The sequence below is a fragment of the Aythya ferina genome (genome assembly GCF_964211825.1).
Source record: "Aythya ferina genome assembly, chromosome: 3".
Taxonomy (NCBI): domain Eukaryota; kingdom Metazoa; phylum Chordata; class Aves; order Anseriformes; family Anatidae; genus Aythya; species Aythya ferina.
Window position 1 is genome coordinate 3,598,755 of NC_140298.1, and position 18,903 is coordinate 3,617,657.

The 18,903-nt window shown below is 40.3% G+C and overlaps 1 protein-coding gene across 2 annotated transcripts in view; it reads left to right on the forward strand.

The window, feature by feature from the left end:
• The window catches only part of LOC311434340 (uncharacterized protein), a 262,002-nt gene that overhangs the window by 105,054 nt on the left and 138,045 nt on the right, over positions 1-18,903 (forward strand). For both annotated transcript variants that reach the window (XR_014691398.1, XR_014691399.1), the window contains exon 3: positions 6,204-6,330. The gene's annotated coding sequence lies outside the window, so the exon portion shown is untranslated. The remainder of the gene's footprint in view (positions 1-6,203; positions 6,331-18,903) is intronic.

The window sequence follows — 18,903 nt, forward strand, 5'->3', positions numbered from 1 at the left end:
ACAATTAGCTGTTTGTTTGACCCACATTATAACATCAGCTCTCCTTTACGGTAACAGTGGAACAACTGAGAACAACACATCATCTTCAGGTTTAATGGGGCAGAAGACTGCAGAGGGCCAAGCCCGTCTTGATAAAATGCCCTGAAGTCAGCAACTTTATGCAGAGATGGATCTGGCACAACGTGGTTTCCGTAGCAGTGTCTGGTTGTGACGTGGAAACACAGGACAAATATCAAGGACGTTACAGCAGGTCTGTCATACACAACTGTTGAAGTTAGCCAGTTTTGTGGGGAGCTCAGCACCGCAGCACCTCTTCTCTTTAGGGGTGCCAAAATTATCTTACCTCTTCTGTCATACGACACTCTGTAAATGCAATTGCCCCTTACCTTATACAAACTGCTTTTGTAGAACATAAAGAACCTGTAAATACGTTGCATTCGGAGACCCTATGGCTTCAAATGCATGTATTGGTCCAATAAATGGCATCACATTTATCTGTTTTATGCTTCTATTGAATGCAGAACACATGCTGCTAAGAAACAGAAAGGACATGCATATATTTTCAGCCATAGGACTGTGGAACCACTTGGGAAGAATATTCTTGATTGAGAACCAAAACATTCCATGATGCTTAACAAACCTGCAAATTGAAAAATCAACATCTGCCCTGCGTAGCAACATAGCAGGAGAAAGACCTATAGCCTGAAAAATTCAAAATATTCCTTAAATTATATTTCTGTGCATTTACAAAATTACTACTCTCTGAATCAAAAGTCTCAAGCTGTTTTTATCTGAGAGCATATGTTGTGTCGATAGACAATATCTCAGCCTGTAGTTGTACATGAAAAGCCCTGCTGCAGAGCATAATGGACAGTCCTTTGAACACGAAGCTGCATCTCAGTGAATGCTCTTATAACAATGTTTTAAAATAAATGATATGCATCATTAAATCACTGAGGACGACTAACTCAATTGTAGACAAACCACAACTCCTGCAATCACAGCTACAGCTCCTATCTGAATATTTCAGTTTTCACCTGAGCAGCCAATGGAGGCGAGTGAAGCACAGCCCGCGTTCAAACAGATGAAGGCACTGCTCTAAAAGAAACGGAGAGAAACCTGTGATTATGTAGTTACCGTAATGCTGGCTGCTTGCTTAATGGCTGCATGGGATTTTTTTGGCGGTTCCCTTATTTACATATCACAGACATGTCTTTAGAAAGTTACTTTAAATAATTTATTAGATTGATCTTTTCAAACTGCTGCTCGGGCTAGGTGTCAGTAGGAAAACTTATTTAAACTTATGTAAGGGGTTGTGCCTGAGTAGGGCATTTACCTGCCTCACTGCTGATATTCTAAAAATACCTCCATGTCCATACTATTATCCATTCTTCACGTCCAATTGCTCTGTTATGGTAATAGTCAGAAGCACACCATGTAGTAATTACTTACAGCTGACTTAAGAAAAGAATATTCAACTCCCCCACTGTTCCACTAGAAGGTCTTTATGCACTATTAACTCATTCCTGTTTATTAATACTCTACTGGTAATTCTGGCTGCTGCTTTTTAGGTTTGTAATAGGAGGACTATTAAACAGCAATTATTGACCATATGGGTTGGTGAATATTTGTGGTGGCGGTTGTTTTTTTGTTGCTGTTGTTTTTTATCCTTTTAAGTTGTTTTTAAGGAGCCACATCACAATATAGTGGCGCAACTTTACATCTGCCTGGGATTAACAGTTTTGGCAGCGTTCCCCACCTCGGAAATGCAAATTCCATATTTCAGAAATATCAGCTGAAGCTGTGAAAATACAGAACAATTTAAAAAACATGAAAACACTGTGCCAGACAAAGTGAAAATCTTTGTCTTTTTTTTTTTTTTTTTTTTTTTTCTTCCTTCCCAGCAGTATATGGTTTGATCTTCTTTCTTGTCTATCTGTCTGTTTCTCTCTCTTCAGTATTTTTTTTTTAGTGTTTAGGTCTTGTCCTAGAATTTAGAAATGGCCAAATGTAAATTTCAAACTAACAAAACTACTTCCAGAGCAGTGTGAATTATTTCACTTTGAAGAAGTAGACGTCCACCCCCCTCAGTACGCTTGCCTAGCAAAAAGATTCAGGAGAGACAAAATTACAGCAATTATCTCTCAAATAGCTGGGCTGAAAAAACAGGCTTCCCCCTTTTCCTCCGCTGCCTTTTTTTTTTTTTTTGGTCATCCTGAGTGCAGTCCCTGCCCCTGCCAGCAGCACTGGCTGTCACAGGGCAGGTCTGCAGCGACGGCTCTGCCTTTGGGTGCCCTCCTTTGCCACAGGTTTGGAAGGAGCCCACCGCCGGCTGAAGTTCTGGTGCCCACTTCCATTATGGTGAAAAAATAAAGCATCCAAGAGTGGGGTGGAAGAGGGTATGAGGATTTCACAGGGAAAGAAGATGGAGCAGCAGTGAGGAGGCATGAGAGAAGCAGAGAATGTGGAATACAAAAAGAAAAAAAAAAAGAGAAAAAAAAAAAAAAGAATGAATTCTGGAAAAAGTGTGCCCTGGCTGCAGTGGGCAGCACACAAGACTTCCATTTCAGGCCCCGTTACTTCTTTTATTTCTTTTCCCTAAGGCACAGGCTGATTATGTACATAGACTGGAGGAGAGGTTGCTGGGATCTCCAGTCAAAGATAAGGGAGATGCGCTTCGGGTTTCTGCTGCCTCTGCCAGTGTTTGTCGATGGCCTGGCGTGAGTCTTCCCTCAAGTTGCATCTCTGGGGTTGATTTGGTGGTTGAGTTAATTTTCAGCACAAAACCACTGTCCTACAAGCATTTTGCAAACATGTTCTTATTTCTAAGTACTCTTTGGGATGGTCTCCAGTGCTTGTAATACTGTTTTTACACTTTCTCAATTCTCCTGCTTGGGTTGTGAGCGTTAGCTGTGTCAGTGTGGTCTCATGAGCTGATGACCAGTAACAGCTCAATTTAGACACGGCTGTGGGCAAAGTTGTTTCTGATGGTCATTGCATCATTCAGAAATCTCCACAATACTGAAATAACTAATGGAAGAAAAATCATTTTAGAATTTGAAATTTATCTTTCTGCTAACAAAATGCTTTCTCTGTTGCCCTATTATAAGTTTGCACCTGTCATCTTTTTTTTCCTTTTTCTTCTTTTCTTCATTTTCTTTTTTCTGTCTCTTTTTTTTTTTTTTTTCTGTCTTCCTTTTAAGTTGAAATGCTTTATTGGACTAAGGAAACAAATTAGAGAAGATGGCTAGGTATGATTTGTCACTGAAAGAGTTTCTAACTTAGCTCAAATACGAACAAGTTACATTCTCACCATTTACTTTTTGACCTGTCAAGTTACAGGGGTCTTTAGTGCAATCACATAGATGCCAGCCTTATGCAGGCATGAAAACGTGCTAATGCCATGCTAAAAATAATTACATTTAAAAAAAATCTGTCCAGCTTCTGAGCTGTTAAAAGCAAAATAGGGGTTTTATTCCGTTTACACCTCTCACACCAGAGTGCCAAACTGTCACTCATTCTAAAAATAAGCATCGTGTCGTGGAGCCTTTTGTTCTGTGTCGCTGCCCGACTTTTCATTACAAAATTCCCACGTGGTGTGTTACACCAAAAGCGTCCTCTCTTTCAACTGTTCTTGCTTGGAAGGTGTGTACTTCTTCACAGAAGCTGGTGCCTCCAGCATAGGGGCTGGATGTTGTAGAGGCCCTTTTTTTTTTTTTTTTTTTTTTCCCAGATGGCAAAGCTGGGAGAGGAGGAACCGAATTGACATTTCTTGGTAGAGAAGCACAGAGGGGTGTAGGGTGGGAGGTCCTTGCTCGTGGACTTTGCCGTGCACTAGCTGTGCGGTGCTGTGGGAGGTACCTGCTGCCTGATGTTCGGTGGAGGGCTGAAGGGATAAACCTCTGAACCCCACAAAGAGAGCTCACTTTGCATCAGTTGGATGGCTTGATTCTCTCAGCCCTAACTTAAACCTGCCCTGAAATAGTCAATTATATTCTAGTGAGAAAATGTTCAGAAATCATATTTTTACAAGGTAAAATTACAGGTTAAAACTGACAATGCTGCTGATGTGTAGCTTAGTCAATCTGGTAAATTAGTAAAGCATGATATTCTTAGAGAAAGTGGAGGGTAGCAACAATCCCTGAACATGCTTAAAGAAAAACGCGTGAGTGATTCAGCTCTTCTCGCTGTTGCAGGGAAGAGATTAGAGGTGCACCACTTTGTCAGTTCATCTCCTTAACTCATAATATATTATTTATTACAAGGATTTGGTTTCTTAAGCCTGTCTTCTTTCTTTCTTTTAAGATACCACTGACTATTTGATCTCGAGGGCTTATTTTTTATTATTATTATTATTATGTACAGGTATGTGGGGAGCGAAGGATTTTGGGCTACAGCAAAACCCAAGCTTTTTAACATATGGAGCATCAGTGTTTTCATCGTGTTTTGGCACTTTTTACACCTCATGCTGATGGTGTGATTGTGGTTGGTTCAAGTACAGCTGGGGTCCCCCATAGCCTCGCTTTGCGGGGGCTTTCTGACTCTGTTGTAATTTGTTTCTCCCTTTTCTGGTACAGCCAAGCACAAACTCTCAGCGTGAGATGTAAACTGATATGCCATCTGTATGGGAAATGGTTATGTCTCACCTTTCAAACCCGGCGCTAGCCGGGCTGCTTGTGCTGCACGTCTCCCCTCCTGCGGCCCCGTGCACTGCTCCGCCAGGCAGCTCCCTTCTCAGGGGCCCTGCGCAGCCCCGCTGGAGGATGCGGGGCGATCGCGCAGGTGCCAGGTGTCAGAGCACAAGCGGCTCCTCCCGTTGTGCCTGAGCTACGCTGCGTGAGCGAGGAGCAGGAGGCGGAAATGGACCAACAGCTACAGAGTACTCGCAATCCCCTTTTTGAGTCCTGCAGAAAGTAGCTACACATATTCCACCGGAAAATGGTTTTAATGTCAGTTACAGTATGTAAAATACATATACATATTTTTCATGGAGCGTTTCATCTTCTGACCGAGCTCACACATAAGGAGCACGTCTGAGAGAGGAATTGCCGCAGAGCACTTCTGCTGCACAAGTACAAGCCAGGCGAAGCCCCCGTGGCTGGGGCAGGACGGGAGAGTCTGACAGTGTTGCCAGAGGTGTGACTGCAGGTGTCACACCAGCTATTTAAATTGCAGATGCGCCATGACTTTTCAGGCAGTAGCACACTTACAGGAATGAGGATAATATCAGGTCTGTCGGTTAAATGGAGAATTTCATTTTCTGTGGCTAAACCTGTTGGAAGAGGAAGAGGCCTGTTATGATATTGATTTCCCCACCCCATGTTTAATATCCAAATAACATTTTACAGGAAAAAAGTAACTCCTAGTAACATCTGGCAGAGGGTAGCCATGGTTGAATCAGTTGTCTTCTTTAGCGTTTTTTTTATTTGTTTGCTTTTTTGAGGGCAGCTCTGTTTGCTCTCTCACCATCTGACACAGCACTTGTTCCTGCTCTTTACAATGGTCAGCGGGGATAAGAGCGAGCAGCGTGGGGTCTGCTGAAGGAGGAGCAGAGGAGACAGTTGCTTCAGTCTGGGACATATGGCAGTACTACTGTGACACCCTTGGAGGCTGTTAGCTAAACTGCTTAAGACACCTTGAATTCCTTTGACAGGATTTGAGTGATAACACATGTTTTGTTAAAAGAAAAAAAGATCTTATCACAAAGCAGACCCTTAAAAAAATTGTGATGACTTTAAAGAAAAAGAAAAAAAAACACTTAATAACAACTGAGCTAATGAAAATATCAACATTTAACCTTATTTAAGTTAGCTACAGTATCTTAACATGGGGCAGATGTTCTTGACATAGCTGGTGTTCCAGGGTAGATTCTTCTACTTGTCAAACATTTAAAAGCCTTTTATTTAAAAGTAAAGGAAGTCCTGTTTAAAAAAAAAAAAAAAGTGTTGTAAAGGCTGAAATAAATAAAACATATTAGGCAAGAATAAATTTGCTGTGTGGTTGGCAATCTGAAAGCAAAACTGTCGTGGCTTTATTCAGTTCCCAAAAAGGTAATTGGAGTAGATTCAATTAAAAGAATTGGACTGTCCCATCACCCAAGCTTGACATAAAAATGTATAAAGAATATGAGTTGAAAATGTAGTAATAAGACATAGAAGACATATCCCCATTCATTCTTCCTCTCTGTGCCCTTCTCTCACCAGACCGTTGGTAAGAACAGAAGGAACAGATGGTGGCACCATCCTGTCTCAGCACCCAATATTGCCCTGCAGTTGTCCACGGTATGACAAGCATCCCCGTGTGGAGACGCAGATACTGCTCCTGCGAAGTGTAAGTGTCCACTCTATTCCATTCCTTTGTGAGATACACGCACGTATATATATGTCTGCCTTAACTGCAATTTTCACCGAATTCCTTCTTAAATGTTGTTTTGAGGTCAGAAAGGAGTACGAGCGTTACGCTTTGCTATGGACATCCAAGTTCTGGGGTTCTTTTCCTGTGTACCATTCCACCCTTTTGTCCTTCCTTGCCCTGACTGAAATATTTTGGGTTCATTTCTTGTTATGATAGTTCTGATAAATCTCTCATAATGGTTTTGGGGTTTTGCAGCTTAACGATATCGAATCCATCCTGAGATTTATTGTCAGTTTCACTTGACCTGGGGGTCAAACCTTAAAACGTTTGGTAGGATTTGTTGCAATATCAGGGAATGATGTGAAAGTTGTTATTTGTGGTTTCTGATTATCTGTGTCTAGAAACGATAGATTTAAAAAATGAAATGATAAATAATGTTTTCTTAGGTGTTCAGAATATGATCAGTGTGTATCATGAACTTTGGTTTCTGGTCAACCTGATTTGTAGTACTCCTGATTAAATGACACCAAGGTATCCAAAGTTTTCAGCTTTTCTAATTTCAGAATTCCTCACCAAACCAAACGACAACAGCCAGCTCCCAGTGAAGGTGTAGACTCCCACACTGGGAATCTAAGCCTCCTGGTAGTCCGTTTGCTATTCTTGGTTGCCGTTCATGGACCTTGCTGAAGTGTTTGTAGGCCCCTTCAGCCAGCCTGGAAACTCAGCTCTGTACAACTGCATGTGGTTGCTGAGAGGGCAGTTGCTTTATTGGAGCTGCTTGGCCAAATATTTACAGGAGAAGGGAATGGTGTTGGCGCAGGTCCTTTCTGTACAACTCTGACTGGGTTGGGTTGTTGGCTTCCTTCCCCAAGCTCCTGGTGCACATGGCAAAGTACTTCAGCTGTCCTACTGCTCTAGCTAACCAGAAGAGACAACCCCATGGCAGTGAGTGGAAGAGGTGCGGCCTAGGAAATGGTACTTGGCCCAAAACAGGCCAAAAAGTTTAGCAAGGAGAACAAGTTTCATCAGTTAAGGCAATAAAGCACAGTCCTGCAGCAAGTCAATAATGCTCAATTGACAGCCAGTCAATATTTGTACTGGATTAACTTTTCAAGGAATGTGGAGATTTCGGGGAGTTTTATGTAAACACAGTAAATAGGTTGGGACACCACAGTACATTTACAAATACCGCGTGTCAGATGAGATTACAGTCACTTCCAGGGAGCTGGATTTTTCCTACCACAAAAGAGACGTTTACCTCTTGTGAAATGAACACAGATAGAAATTTCTTGATCGTCAAATATATTCAAAACTGTAGCTGGGCAGATCTCATGGCAATGCTTCAAAAAGACAACTTCTGTCTGAGGCCAGATTCACTCAGCTTCTGCATGTGCTGCTCCCAAGCTTTGCCAGGTAGGGACAGCATCGTGGCTGCGACTTGACGCGAGTGTTGTATGAATAGAGAAAGACTGTATCTAGCGTCTTCCTGTATGGAAGGGACATACTCTCTTCCTCTCAAAGAGCCTCGGGGGACCCATTTCCTAGACAGGATGTCAGCTGGAAGGAGTTCAGTTCTCATGTTTGTCTTATTGGGACTGGTTTATAGTCACTTTTTTCCTTTTTCCTAGTCAGAGTAGCTTCAGAGTTTGAGGTGAAGCAGCGTATTCGCATCTCGGTGTTCTCCGAGTGTTGCTCATCTCTGAGGAGAGCCTGCCTGTCATATCAATGCACTGGGCCAAGCTCTAAGAAATGTACTCAGCGTTTGTGGTGTTTGCTCCTTAGCTGAAGGTTGTATCAACATGCATAGAGGTGACTGAAATGAGACAAAAATGTTCTAGTTCCCAACATTTGTAGTACTGGAACATCGGGCTCTGTCCGTTTGTTTACAAGTCTTGCAGCCTTTTGGTGGCATGCCTAGCACCCACTTCCAGCCGATATAAAAGCGATTTACTATTTCCAAAACCAGAATCAGAGTGGAAAAAGATTTCAAGGTGAAAGTACAGTGATTTACTCTACAGTGGCTGTTTATTTCAAGCCGTTGCCCCAGATTTCCCTGACTGTCCCCCATATGAAAAGGGAATTGAATCATCTTAAGGCTCCTAGCTCGGCAGAAGTAGCCGAAGGCAGCGGGGCCCATCCTGCCCATCCAGCACAGCCCAGCTTGGCAAAACGGCCCCAGCAAACCTGGTGTCACGGATGTGAAGCACAAGCACAGTGCTGGTGAAATCCACGGGTAACATAGCACAAAGAACCCTCCCCCTTGCTGAAGGGTGGATAGCTATGCTTTATTGTTATTCCTTTCATTTCTCCCACCCTCATGTTTTTTTGTTTTGTTTTGTTTTGTTTTTTTTCCTTACAAAAGGTAATTAGGCCATAAACAGAGGAGTGACAACTAATTTTATCTGCAGGAAAATTAATATTGTAAGCAACAGATAACTTTAGCTGAACAAAATTAAAAAATATATATTTTAATGGCATTTTAAAAAGACAAAACCTGGGTTTTTTCCTTCCAAACTTGTCTTCGTACCTACCTGTTTTGATACGTGTGGAGATGCTCACTAATTTTAGTGAACAAATGTTCTGCTTCTGTGTACTTCCTGCCCCAACAGCAGGCCTTGCCGGTCTCAGCCTGCGGTACAAAGTTGCTTTTCATTTCCTTTCTCTTGTTCTCTGGTTCCTTTCAAAAAAGAAATGATCTGAGGGAAAAGACATTGCTTTTCTTACCCCTAAATTTTCATTGACATTAATAGGAGTCAGGTGGCCAAATCTCTGCACACAGCTTTGAAAATTTAAGGTTTAATGTTTTTTTTTTTTTTTCTGGGCAGATTCTTATGTTGCTGGAGTTGTGAATCCTCTGCAAAGATATTAAATATGCAACCATACCGTGTCAGCAGTGCCTAGAGAGTTTATCTACAAAATTATCATCTACCTTCCAAATCTATAACCCTAAAATATTGATTGGTTAAAAGGTAGTGGATAAAGATTAAGACAGCACAGCAGCAGATTACCCTAATCAAATAAAAAGAGTATTAACAGAGCTGCTCACAGTCCTGGAGACGTTGGTTTGAAATACAGATGTCTTAACCAAAGTGCTATGTCTCAGTTTTTGAATGCATTTTTGAATGCATTTAAATAAATTACCAAATAGAAAGAAAGCAGGGGGAAAAAAACACAACAACACATTTCAGACAGTAAATTTCTGTTTATAATAAAATTACTTTATGGTTTTCAGTAAATAGTTGGAACTTTGAAAGGCCTTTTCGTTGGATGGTGAGAAGTCGAGCACTGGATTCTCAGCTTAGAGAGCCCCGTAGGCACCGGTGTGATTTTCAACCTGTGGTTGCGTGCACGTACCTCAGCATGAACGCGTGCGCCGTAAAGGTCGTATTGGAGCTGGGTAGTGGCGTGTGAGCAAAGAGCGGCGTCAACGCCCCTGTTCTGCCTGAAGAGAAGAGCACTCGTTGTCAGTCTGTGTTCCGTGGTTGGGGAACAGCGTTTGCAGAGGACGGATTTCGCGTGGCGAAATTGATGGTGGTGTTTACCCCAGGGCAGGTCGGGCAGGCTGTGGGAGCAGGGCTCCGCGTAGGTGCTGAGTGCCCTGCACGGGCTGCTCCAACCCAGCATCATGGCTGGGTGCCCGGCCCCTTGCTTGGATTTGGAGCTCCAGATCCAGTAGGAAATCAACCATGCGAGAAACCAGCACCGGTTCGACAGGATCTGAATTTATCTGGTTCAGCATTGAAGGCCATACGCTTATTAAGGTCTGGTGAGAGTAACCGACTGGGGAACGCTGCTTGGCAGGAGTGACCTTTGTCACTAATGCTCTTTGTGCATGGTGCGAATTTCTGTGCAGCCAAGGGCTGAGGTGTGGTTTCTCCTTTGGAAAGAAGTTCCCATTGAATGGCAGCTAAGCAAGGATTTAACTAATACCCCATATCCTGGGTAATTGAAGTCATGGAGGCAGAAAAAGAAAATAAGATGGGTAGTCATTAATTTTCATCAGTTATGGACAATACTGTTAAATTACCGACTCTCGTTAAAACAACGTGTCGCTGACTAATAGTATCATTTCAGCTTCCGAAATTTTTCTACCTAAAAATTTTGATTTAAAGACAAAAGATTTAAAAATGTGTGGGAAAGGTTTTGGAGGTGTAACTAAGCGGTATGGATGTCGACGTCTTTTGTTTTTGTTTTTGTTTTAAATAGCGCCTAATTTTAAGTCACAGTGTAAATGACGTTTTAAAAGTTTTTAACAGTGATGTAGATAAATTTGGAATTAAAATTGAGATCTGAAATGTTGTGTTGCTCCACTTTTAAAAATAAGTTCCCTTCTCATTTGCAATTAAAATGTCTAGAATTTGCATAAAATGTGTGAAATTAGAGATAATTGAAATACAGTAGCTATAAATATGTCTACTCCGTTTGAAAAATAAATAAAATGTCCACTAAAAGGGTGCGAAAGCCGTACCCCCTTCTCTTGTTTCTCACATTTGGATCTCTGGCATTTTTCACACTTTTATAGCTAATTTTTATTGCAAAACAATATGTTAGGTTTGTAGCAGTTGTGGGAATGCAGAATAGCCCCTGGCAGCTCTGTAAAAAAAAGGAACGTTAGGAACACATTTAGGAGAATACAGCTTTCAATTTCAGCCACGCATTGATGTCGTGGAATCATATTAAGTGTGATCTAAGGGAAAAAAAAAAAAAAAAAAAAAAAAAAAAAAAAAAAAAAGCAGATAAGAAGAAGAAAGCAAATGTTATGGGAAATACTTTAAATAAACTAATATTTCAAGTATATAATTCTATCCTGCTCCTTATGTTTTCATAACACCCTGAGTTGTCGTGATAGAGCGTGTCTTCAAGGAGCGCGGGGAGACAGAAACCCAGGCTCCTGCAGGCATCAGCCGCGTGTCTCTGGGGAGCGCCACCTGGCCGGACCCTGCCTCTGTCCTGGGAAGGTTTTCCTTGTTTCTCCACCCTGAAAGCCGGCGCTGTTTGGCGCTTTTGCTGATGCCTGCTTCCAAGCAGGTGGGGAGAGTTGTTGCCAGCCGGCCCGCGGGCAGTGCTGGAGGTGAAGCGTCCTGCCCAGGGCAGCACCATCCCCTTCTGCGATCCCGATCTCCTGGCCCAGCGTGTTAGCGTTCAGCTCTGTTGGCAGATCCTTGTTTTTTTGGCTGCGGAGCAAAATGCTACTGCTGCGCGACCAAGTTGGCACAAGGAACTGTATCTTTCACAGATAATAGAACTGGAAAGACAGACCTCTACCATATTGTCAAATTATCCCTTATTAGCGTGTGCGCTTGTGAACGTCTGCCACCGGAGTGGAGGTGAATCGCATGCACACATCGTAACGACGTTTCTCCAACTCCAGTCTTGGAACTCGGAGAAATATTATTCAAATAATACCCCATGCATCTTTTTTTAGTGAAATTGCACTGTGATGTCCTGTCATTTTCGATCCCGTGCAGTGTTTCTGTTACTGGGGAACACCAATCAACTTCAGAAGAGCTGCTTTGGTGTAGAAATGGGCAGCTATTCAACTCCTCTGCATCCAACACAAATACCCAGCGCAATTTGATGTAATTCACACAAAACTGAATTGGAAGGCATAGGTGAAGGTTACCGCACTGATCTAGCAGTGCTCCCCATCCTGTAATATAATTTCTGGAAACCCTCTTTTTCTGGAGGAGTTCCTCGCGGAGGGAAATAGGCCAAAACAGAAGAGTTTCCATGCAGGTAGTACCCTGTGGATGACGGAAAGTCGGCAGGTTATTTTAACTCTGGTGGCTCCTTCAGTAGCTCCTGCCTGTTCCCTGCTGCAGCAGGCTTATGAGAAATTCTGTGGTACCTGAGCTTGGGAATTTGTTTCTCGACCCACCCCAAACACCCCTCCATGTATTTTTCTTAAGTCTCCATGTCGGAGGCATTGATGTGTACTGGACCCAGTTAGGTGCCTCGCTTCAAATTTCACAATTTCTGATCTGGGGACAAGAGTTACGAGGAGGAGACAGATTTCCAGGATGCATTTGAGGAGTGCTGAAATGTTAATGCATTAAGACTGAAACGGTGGGATTTAAACCGCTGCGTTGAGTAGCGTGTAGTACAGAGTGAGATTGATCCCAGAAAAGTGCCGGCGAGGTTGTGTCTCATACAGGCCTAGCCACTATGGAGTCATTCTTCAGAGACAGACCAAGCGACAGAAGAACCACAGCCTTACCTGCAAGGTGCCTTTTCATGCACGCTTTTTTCTCTCCTTTTAAGTTGTCCTCAAGGAAAAATAAGAGCAAAAAGTCCCTGTGCTTCTCACTGCACATCTACAGCACTTCATAAATAATAGTAGCTGTTTTAAAAGCAGGGGATAGGCAGAGGGTTACAATGGATGAAAGCTAGTTAGTGAGTTAGCTAGATAAATGCTTAAAAGACCAGCAGCAAAGATAATCCTGCATTTATTTCCGGGGTATTCACCAGCTGACCCTTTTCTGTCTTTCACGATCTGTGCTTCTTGAGTCAAGTAAGGGCTGTGCAGAAACCTGAAAAACAAAGCTGCAAATCTGGGGTATTCCCAGAATTTGTGGTTGTCCCTCCTTTGGCTCATCGCGCTCATTTCTGAGCATCTGCTGGCTCTCCCGTCCTGTGCGGAGTGGCACTGTGAGTGATCCGTTGCAGAGGCTCTTCCTGGCACAGACAGAGGCTGGTTCGCTCTAAACTTACTGAGTGACATGTGCAAAATTGATCATTTCAAGAGCCTTTTGTATAACACAAAACTTCAAGCAGAGAACCCAAGGCATTTCCTTTCATCAACCTGGTTCTAATTTGATCAAAGCACTAAAAAATTCAACCCGCCTTATTTCCTGTCCAGTTCTTTTACACTTTACAGCACATTATATATCAATCTCATATCCCTGAATTTTAAGAAGCAACCCGTTATATAATTGGATCAACAGTTGCCAATCACTCCAGCACAGCACTGCATTATTACTAAGCAGACTATAATTTTGAAGCTCTTTTTTATTATGCGTATGACTATATTATCACTGTATACATATTAGGACAGCTGAATGAGCCCCTTAAGGAAAATAAGGGTTCAAATAACATTGACAGGGTAGATAGACTAACAGAACTGAGGATTCACCCCTGTTATAACCGTATTGCCTTATGGCACATTTTCAGGAGAAAGAAAAAGAACAGTAGCTGTGTGCTTTCTATTAACCCTGCCAGCAAATCAGAATACTGTAACAGTGGTGAAGCTGACCATCTTTGTATGCTTAAGCAAATTAAAAATCAAGTCTGTTTTCAGGTCTCAAATTTAATGGTTCACATACAAATTTTGCATTATCTAGGACTTGAAATCCCATTCCTTCTCTCCCCAGACTCCCTCCCTGTAGACACATGCACTCACAAAAGTTCAGAACAAAGCCATTCTGGCTTCTGCATGTGCACCGTGCCACCCTCGTTCATTGTGCAATCGTCATTTGCATCTGACAGGAGCCAGCACTATTTCATTCCAGTAATTCATACAATTACGTAAGATTGTTAAAAATGTTAAGTAAATAATATTTTTCCTCTCCTAAGCTTGAGATGTTAGTGTTCTTTGAAAGACCTTGAATCTCGTCTCAGTAGTATCTCCATAAATAAAAGTGAGTGACAGCCTTTTAGAAAACTCCATGTTTTATACCATTAATTCACAGATAAGCATTGTTAGTCAAATAAGCATTTAATTCCCAATAGCCTGAATATTTCAATACCTTGTAGCAAACAAATAAATAGAATGTACACAATGGCATACAAATTATGGAAAATATTCCATAGAGTTGACATATGAACTCATAACCTCTTAGGTAAAGGTGAATGACTATTAATGTAATTTCATTATTGTAAGGACCTCCCTCTTTTTTTTTTTTTTTTTGGTTCATATGCAATTCATTTATATGCATTAGCTTGAAAGAATTAAACCTGCAAATCATAACTTAGGCAGCAATAATAATAATTACCATTATATAAAGATAACAGTATGATTTCTTCTGTTTTTGCCAGTCTAAACTCAGACATTTAATGGTACATACCTGTTTCTGTTTTTTAAGTTATTTTTTTATGTCTCTCTCAATGTATACACACAAAGACCTGGATACTTGTTTTTATTTATGTATGCTTTATGTACATAAATGTGTTTACAATATAGACATTAAAAATATTAATTGTTTTACATATATGCAGGGAGAGACACAGGCACACAGCGAAGCATACATGTGTAAAAACAGAACATCTCTCCTCAGCAGTCTGATTCTGTGCCCTGCAGGACTTCACCAGGAAAAACTCAGGAGCAAAATGCATCTTGCTCTAATTAAAATTGCCCATTAATTTTCAGACAAAGTGATAAGATTCAGGTGAGGAGATGCCTGCATTCAGAATTCTGTGGGTTTTTCAGAAAAAGATCCTGACTTTTTTTTTTTTTTTTGGCTGGTCAGTATTCCTTTCATGTTGTAGTTATTTAAACCTCAAATCAGAATAGGTGCATAGCCCTTCATACCAGTGTGTGTTGTACACAGGCTGATAAAATGAAGTAAGTGTGCTTATCACTTTTGAAGCCTGTTTTACAGAACTGTATTTTTTCTTTAGCAATTCATGCTGTGTTTTTAAGTAATGCGATAAAACCACTTCCCCATCTTCCTGGATAAAATTGATTGTTGCAGGAGGAGCATGGTCATCTTCATCTGCTTGTTGCATTTTCTTTAAAAACAAAACAAAACAAATAATCACACACACGAAAACCAAACCCACATGTGGTTTAATAGCAAGTATGTTTGTAAGCATGTGCATGCAGACAGAACTGAATATATATCTTATGCTGCATATTGTGTAATCCACAGAAACATGCTCTGCCTCCTCTTCCTCGCCCCACCACCCATCCCTGGGATAACAGGAGAATTGAAATTCCCATTTTCAGACCCACTGCAGATTAATATGGTTCAACATAGATACTTATTTCTCTGATAGTTTCCCATGCATCTTCACAGTGAAGTTGAGAGAAATTACTACAGCAGAACGCGTAAAGCAGATGTTATCCCATTAATTAGCTCTGGACCTGAGCAGGCTCAAGACTTTCCCATTTTCAGGCCGATAGGAATTGGTCCCAGTGAGCGTGCTCCATATCCACATTTAGTATCATCTCATAAACAGCACTGGAAACACAGCAGGCCCTTGATGAAGATACATTAGCTTATTTCTAATTTAAAGTTACGTTGCTTAACCTTAATGTAATTGGTCACTGGTGACCAACTGTTTGTATAGCGAGTTGATGACCAAAGAGATGTAATAAATTATAAAACTTACTGCTTAAATAGAAGGAACGACTGTTCTGTTAAAAGCCTTGCATGTAATAATGGTAAAATAATTACACCTCAAACAGAAGAGCCTTGGATCTGATAAAGCTAACAAAGTCTTTCAGATGAAGGTGTTTTCAACCCGCTTTAAAGGACATGTATAAAATACTTTCTTCTCTCAGAGCAGTGTCTTACATTGGCTGAATTGTCAACTTTCAAAGCTCGGCCTAATATTGATTAAAAATAAATTGGTAAAGCAAGATACCTTTTTTTTGCGGGGTTGCGTGGATTAAAGTAATTAACCAATTTCTGTGGTTAACAAGAAACAAAAGAAATTTGCACAAATAATTATATTCTGTGCATCAATTCAAAGTCAGTGCTAGACATGTTTTAGAAAAGGGTTGATTAGCTGGTAGAATAACTGGGATAATAATCAACTATGGAAGGAAGTAATTGACACAACTTTAATGTTTAATAATGAATAGCATGCCAGGGGCAAAATAAAGGGAAATCTGCTTTCTGAGAACCAGGCCAGACCTAAAATTTCTTCAGCCAAATATAGCAATTACTTGAGACTCCTGAACTGCTTCTGTGGTCTTGTGGCAAAGTAACAGGTGTAGTTAAATTGAAAGCACACAAGTGCCTGTATTAAATCTAGTAGTTTCTATATGCTGCAATTTAATTTCAAGCCTTTTCCCCGCTGAAGACTTAACGGTTGATTTTAGAAATGCAGAAACGTAAGGAACACCTACTCTGCTATGTCTGTTTTTCGTTTTTCAAACTGCATTATATTAACAAACTGTTCATTAAATCAATAAGAGTGAGGAAGAAGTGTATGATTTGCTTGTCTCAGAGGCGATAATTTCTCTCTCTAAATATTTGCGTTTAAAATTTGGGCTACCTCCAAATGCCGTAACTTCACAATAAAGAAATCAAGTTTATTTTTTTTAATTCTCATATTTCATTTCTTACAAGGACCTTCCAATAATTTAAACTATTTACAGTGCCTCAAAGATCATTATTTCCCCATGACTCCTCAGAGAAATATTGGAGCCACTCTATTTATTGCTGACATTAGATTTACCTTTGAAGACTGGTTTACAAAATGGAGACATTAGGATGTGAAAGTTATTATTTTTTTTCACACTGCTTGGAATGCTAAGTTTTTGTGTTTGCTGTATTAGAGTAAACATTGCTATAGCTACTCAGTTTGTTATGGAAACTTGAAAAGCAGATGCATTAAAGTATTTTGTTTTTAAAAACACACAGTTCTTTATAAGAAAAAATATAAATACTATTTGGTGGCTTGTCACGAGTGTATATTTAAAAACAACCTACCCCCCAAACCAATGAATAAAAATGCATTTTGGTATTCTAAATGGTGGAAGAGAATTGCTCAACCAATGCAAAAGCAGGTGGGGTAACACATCCTGATTCTTGTAATTGAGGCTGTAAAGAAAGATGAGAGAGATGTGCACTGTTTGTGTCGCCGTAGTTGTGATCTGTGAAAATAACTTCAGAACAGCCTTTCTTAATATTAAAATGACTCTGTTGCTGTTCAACTAAAAATCAATACAGCTCACAATTTTAATAAGGAACATGAATCTGAAAATGTGTTTAGTATCAGGTTATATAAACACACCCTAATGAGATACTATAAAATCCATCACATTAAAGGCTGGTTCCTACAAGGTATATTAGCTAAAAATGTTCAATATATTAGGTCAGTGTACAACACTACACATAATAAAGCAGGTCTGTCAAGGCAAGATGCATGTTTTGCCCCTTAAAACTGTTATGTTTTGCACATTTTACAAGGTTCTTTGAATACATGAATAAGATAAGTTATTCCCATCTCTTTCTTAAGCAATCTCAGAAATGGCTGTGACCTGAAATTGGAAATCTTGTAAACACCCATCCGAAGAAAATGTGTGCAGTTCTGTCTTAAAGAGATGGTACATGTTTAATTATCCCAACTTCTTCTAGGAGAATACTATTAACATACACATTAGCATCGTCCCATTGGTTCCTCCTGCTGCTCCACCTTAGGGGCAGCAATAGGAGCTAATCTTATTGCTCCCATGCGCATAATAATGAAATTTTGTCTTGTCTCTAAGGCAGTGTTCTTTGGTCTAAAGTACAGCAGGAAACATTTCTTTTTTTAGAAAATTCCTGACCAACTCATTTAAAAAAGATTTTAAAAATTAAAATTCTTCCTATGTGAATACCAGAGCCGGCAGAACACATTGCTTTGACTTGCGAAGCAAAATTAAGCAATTGTGCAAATAAATTGCTCTGTATTCACATATAGAATACAGTATACGGTAGCTATGGGTGTATTCAGCTCTTTGAAAAACTGGAAGCAGTGGATTTTATGTTATTTTTTCTTGCACTGTCCATATAGGCTATTCTCAAAGAATAACATAGGAACAAACAAAAAGATATGGTTATAATATAAAATACCTCTGCCTTTTTCTTGCAGTGTTCTACAGGCTATAATGGGGAAAAAAAAAAAAAAACACAGGCAAAAAATACATGTGAATTCAAAGCTACTGAATTAAGGGAGGTTGTACCAACATTTCCCCCACTGTACATTATTTGTATTCAAGGTTTTTGAAATGACATTGTAATCTGATGATGCACCAGCCTATTATATTGTCTAGCAGGACAAATATCCTTGCGTTTTCTCTGTAGAACTAACACAATTTTTCCATGTCAGAGGTGCATAATATCCTGGCGGTCATAAGGAATGATGCTATTAATCCTCTTGGGCAATCTCCAGGTCTGATTATTAGGGAAATAAATTTGCATGCTGCATATGAGCTAGGTGAATCACCGAGAGCACAAATTATATTTCCTGACAGCAAGTTAGAGAATGGAGCCACATCGCTTTTTTATCTTTTTTTTTTTTTTTTTTCCTCTGAAAGCTATAGAATTTCAATTCATTACATGAGATTGGTTAGAATTCAAGTCTCTTTTTAAGTTGATATTAAGTTGAGTCTGTTATCTCTGTGAAGGCTAGTAGGTTCCCCTGAGTATCCACCTAATCACTACTTAAAAAAATCGAAACGTATAGTTAGTGTCATGATTTAGGTACCAGAGCTACTTTATTTATCAGTGTGGAGTGAGATAATTTCAATTTGAGGCTCTGTAGCCCTCATGAATTTAACTGTCTTGAAAGCTTTTTTTCCTCTCTCTCTCTTTCTCTCTCTGCCCCTTTCTCCCCCCC